This window comes from Phaseolus vulgaris, chromosome 10 (assembly GCF_051622355.1).
Source record: "Phaseolus vulgaris cultivar YP4 chromosome 10, ASM5162235v1, whole genome shotgun sequence".
NCBI classification, from domain to species: domain Eukaryota; kingdom Viridiplantae; phylum Streptophyta; class Magnoliopsida; order Fabales; family Fabaceae; genus Phaseolus; species Phaseolus vulgaris.
In genome coordinates this window covers 36,357,002-36,362,498 of record NC_143507.1, presented here as the reverse complement: position 1 = coordinate 36,362,498, position 5,497 = coordinate 36,357,002, and positions in this window count along the sequence as shown.

Here is a 5,497-nt window from a genome sequence, read left to right as displayed (position 1 = left end):
TTGAATTTTTATTTAATATTTTGAATTTTTATTTTTCTGTATTATAATATATATTTAATTAATAACTAATACAACTTGGAATTTATAACTAATAACTAATAATTTATATATTTGTGTGTATTTTGAATTTTTGTATTATATAATTTCTATTTTCTTAAATTTATATTATATATTTAGTTAGTTGTTAATTACATTTTAATAAAAGTTTTATGCTATGTTAGTTATTGTTCCTTTTAGAATAGAAATATCGTGTTTGGATTGAGTCCGGGGATGTTCGACCCTCGGCAAATGTGTGAGATTGAATAGAATACTAATTATTAGAAAATCCTAACTATATTCCATAATATATAATGGATCGAAGTTGGATTAATGTTGTTCGTATAAGTGATGAGTACGAAAGGGGAGTAGAGGAATTTATACAATTTCCGCAGCGTAACGCGATTATTAGTGGTCATGATGGAGCAAAGATCAGGTGTCTATGCGTTAACTGTTTGAATGGAAGGATACTGGATGTGAATATCATAAGGGAACACCTGCTATGTGATGGGTTTCTTCGATCTTATACAACTTGGACATGGCATGGTGAATTATTAAATTTACCACGTGTTTCCGTAACTGAAGAATATGTGGGTTCTACCATGGATGAAGCAGTACACGATGATGGAGATGATGATCGATTGGAGGACATGATTCGTGATGTGGGAGCTGAGTGTTTTGCAAAAGCGCATGGATATGAAAGTATGTCAAAAGATGCAGAGACTCCTTTGTATCCTGGATCAACTAACTTCACACGGTTGTCGGCGGTGTTAAGATTGATGAATTTGAAGGCAATAAACGGATGGACTGATAAAAGCTTCACGAAATTGCTCCAGCTGTTGAAGGATATGCTTCCAGAGGGAAATAGTCTACCTAATCGTAATTACGAGGCCAAAAAGATTCTTTGTCCAATGGCTATGGAGTACAAAAAGATACATGCATGTCCTAATGATTGTATATTATACCGGAAAGATTTTGAATTGTTGAAAAGTTGTCCGAGGTGTGGGTTATCACGTTATAAGTTGAAACAAAAAGATGATGATTCTATTGATGACATGGAAAAGCATGGACCCCCAATGAAGGTTATGTGGTATCTTCCCATCATTCCAAGGATGAAGCGTTTGTTTGCAAACCCAGACGATGCTAAGAATCTTAGATGGCATGCAGATGAGAGGAAATGCGATGGCATGTACCGACATCCAGCTGATTCTATTCAATGGAAGAAATTTGATGATGACTTTCCAGAATTTGGCAAAGAATCAAGAAATATCCGACTTGGTTTAGCTACAGACGGAATGAATCTGTTTGGTAATATGAGTACAAATCACAGTTCATGGCCTGTATTACTAGTTATTTACAACTTACCTCCTGGATTGTGCATGAAGCGAAAATACATGATGTTGTCTATGATGATATCCGGTCCGAAACAACCAGGGAATCATATTATCTAAGTCCCCTAATTGAAGATTTGAAGTTAATGTGGGACCAGGGTGTCGAAGTATTTGACGGATTTGCTAATGAAACTTTCAAGCTTCATGCCATGTTATTTTGCACCATCAATGACTTTCCGGCATATGGTAACTTATCAGGTTATAGTGTTAAGGGTCACAAAGCGTGTCCAATATGCGAAGAAGACACTGCTTCTCAACAATTGAAACATGGAAGGAAAACAGTATATCTTCGGCATCAGAGGTTTCTTAGAAGTCATCATCCTTACCGGAGGTTGAAAAAAGCCTTTAATGACACCAAGAGGGTAGTGGTCCACCAACTCCATTAACTGGTGTTGAGGTTTACGAAAAGGTAAATAACATAGACCACACCTTCGGTAAGTCCAAAAAAAAGTCATCTGTGACAAATATTTGGAAGAAGAAATCAATCTTTTTTTATCTTCCGTATTGGTCGAGGTTAGAAGTCAGACATTGCATAGATGTAATGCAGGTTGAGAAGAATGTGTGTGATAGCTTAATTGGTACACTTCTTAACATTAACGGGAAGATGAAGGATGGTCTAAATGCTCGTTTAGATTTGATTGAGATGAACATACGCGGCGAGTTGGCACCCATAGAAATGGGTAAGCGTACATATTTGCCCTCAGCCTGTTACACAATGTCAAAAGATGAAAAAATTAGTTTTTGTCAATGTCTAAAGGGTGTGAAAGTGCCACAAGGACATTCCTCAAATGTGAAGAGCCTAGTGTCAATGCAAGATTTGAAGTTAATTGGGTTGAAGTCTCATGATTGTCACATCTTGATGCAACAGTTGTTGCCGGTAGCTATCCATGGGATCTTACCAAAAAATGTTAGACACACCATAACCCGTTTGTGCTCATTCTTCTCTTCCATCTGTTGTAAAGTCATTGATCCCTCAAAAATAGATGAACTTCAAAATGAAATTGTTGTTATCTTGTGTGAATTGGAAATGTTTTTTCCTCCGTCTTTTTTTGACATCATGGTTCATCTAGTGGTGCATCTGGTAAGAGAGGTTAGATTGTGTGGACCAGTGTACTTAAGATGGATGTATCCTATTGAGCGGTATATGAAAATTTTGAAAGGTTATGTGAAAAATCATTATCGTCCAGAGGCTTCAATGATTGAAAGGTACATAGCTGAAGAAAGTATTGAATTTTGTTCAGAGTACATGACAAAAGCAAATCCAATAGGTGTTCCAGCTAATTCATGGCACCACAGGCGTTCTACAACTAAATGTTTACGTGGTGTGAATATTGTAAGCAAATCTCGATCAGAAGTCTTGCAAGCACATTTGTACATATTGAATAACACAGATGAAGTTGTACCTTACATAGAAGCTCATAAAGCCATTGTGAAGGCAAATAACCCAAGACAAGCAGAGAAATGGGTCTTGATGGAACATAATAGAACTTTCATGCCTTGGTTTAAAGATGAGGTGTTCAAGGATTCAACGGCATCAGAGACCTTGACTTGGTTGGCTGCTGGATTGAAGTTTGATGTCATCTCATGTACAGCGTACGAAGTGAATAATTGTATATTTTACACGAAGTCCATGGATGAAAAGAGTAGAGTTCAAAATTCTGGTGTTACTCTTGAAGCCGAGTCAATGCAGTTTTCGACTTCGAAAGATACAAATCCAGTACTTGGATCAATGGCATACTATGGGTTTATAGAAGAGATATGGGAGATTGACTACACTAAGTTTTCCGTTCCAGTTTTCAAGTGTAAATGGGTTGACAATAAAAGTGGGGTTAAAATTGATGAATCAGGATTCACACTAGTGGACTTTCGAAAGATAGGGTATCGAGATGAGCCATTTATAATGGTTCAACAAGCATCTTAGGTTTTCTATGTGAAAGATCCTACGTCAGAACATTGGTATGTCGTTTTACACGGGAAAAAACAAGGGGAAGCCATAGATGATATTGAAAATGGCGAAACTCGTTCATTCACACCAATGATAACTAATAAAGATGACGATGTACTTGATGATGTACATGCAACCCGTAAAGACCACAGTGAAGGAATTTACATATAAACATTCAACCCACATTCAACCCACATGCAACATGTAAATAAACATTTAGAATTTTTTGTATTATTTTTATATGATTTTAATTCGATGCACATTAACTAATGTTTGTTACCTAATTTTTTTAACAGAGACATGGATGACGACCAGACTCCAGAAAGACCTTGATCTGGACGAGGCAGTAGAGGACCTACTAGATTGAAGCGTCTTGCATTGAGACGTGCTGCTGGTGAGAAAACACATGTTGACATTGACGTCAACACTGGAGTAGCTTTTGGTCCTAAGGCAGATGAGTTTATGAGCTATCTTGGAGTTGTTTCTCGTGAGAGGCTCTCCATTTTGATTAATTCATGGGATGAGGTTTCAGAGGTTATCGGAACATGCTATGGGAGGATTTTCTGGTAAGCTTTACATTATTATTGTTATCATATAATGCTTTTTAATATTGATTAATTAATTTTAATTTGATGATGTTATTTTCCAGGCAAACTTTGACATTCCTGATGTGGAACCGCTTCGATCAAAGATATTATCCAATATCGCACTTAAATTTCGTACCTTTAAGTCAAGACTGACTTCGAGATACATTTTTGGCGACCTTAAAGACGAAAATCCATGTTTAAAGTACCAACATATTGATGAAGAGACATGGCGTCTTTTTAGAGAAAGCCGTGAAAATGAGGCTTAGATGGTAAGTGAAGTAACTTTTTTGTTTATATAACATTAATAAGTTTATCTTATTTACTTCAGTTTGTTTATTTCAATTATGACAGGATCGTCGGAAGAAAGCTCAAGAGATAGCTTTGAAGAATCTTACCCCGCACGTTATGTCTCGTTTGGGGTATAGAAAACTTGAGCAAACACTGATGGTGGAAAAGGAGAAATCTCAACAGGGGACGTTGTCTGAGAATGTGGAAACAGGGGTCACTTCTCCTCCATCACCACCTTTTCGCCATGTAAAATGGAAGAGGGCCCGAATTAAAAAGTCGGGTGCACCAAGTTCTGAGCAATCCGGGGTTATAATCGAAAAAATTGTAAGTTATTTTTGTTATTTTCAATTTTTTTAAAGCATTAATTATATTAATGATTGAAAATATGATTTTTGTGTACTCTTGCAGGATTCCTTGGAATCCGACGGTAAATTTGTTGCTGAAGGTCGTCACGATATCCTGGTTGAAGCAATTGGACGACCTGAACACTCTGGTCGTGTTCGTGCCACTGGACAAGGGGTCGGAATTAAACTTTATTTTGGAGTTTCAGAACGACAGCCATCCTCCTCCTCCAAGAAGAGTAAGTTACGTGAAGAAATAATGGAGGAGATGAGAAAGGAGACTGATTTCATGTGGCTAGAGATGAAAAGGGAGAATGATCGAATGCGACAAGAGTTTCTATCGCAACAAGTTTGTGCTGAGCCGATTGAACCCCTTGTTAGTCCCACTCCCAAGAGCACAAAGGGGAGTTGTGCGGCTCCTCCAACATCAGGGGATGATATCAATGGGCAGACAGAGGATTGTGAGCTACTGGTAGTGGGCGGCAAACTTCCTCGGGTGGTGGCACTTGGAAAAGTCTATAAAAACGCCACCACCTTACATAACGTTCCTCTCTCCCCTGATGTGGCGAAGGTAACAGTTGAAAAAGTACGATTTCCTGATGCTCGTGTTCCACTACCTTCAGATGAGGTAACCACTGTGGCCGATGCATTTCAGACATTCGTTGCCTGGCCCAGAGAGCTCATTCGATCTATGCCCGAACCTCATGTAATAATTTCGTTTCATTATATTATTTTTTATTTATATTTATATATTACATATAATTTAATACAAATGTTGTTTATCTTGTAGAAACCTTTTCAGCCACCAAGTCCGAAAAAGAAGCGTGAGGTTCCAGTTGACGATCCTATGGCTTCCCTACGTCTCATTGCTAGTCAGATTGGCAATGATCCTTTTACAGTTCCGTGGGA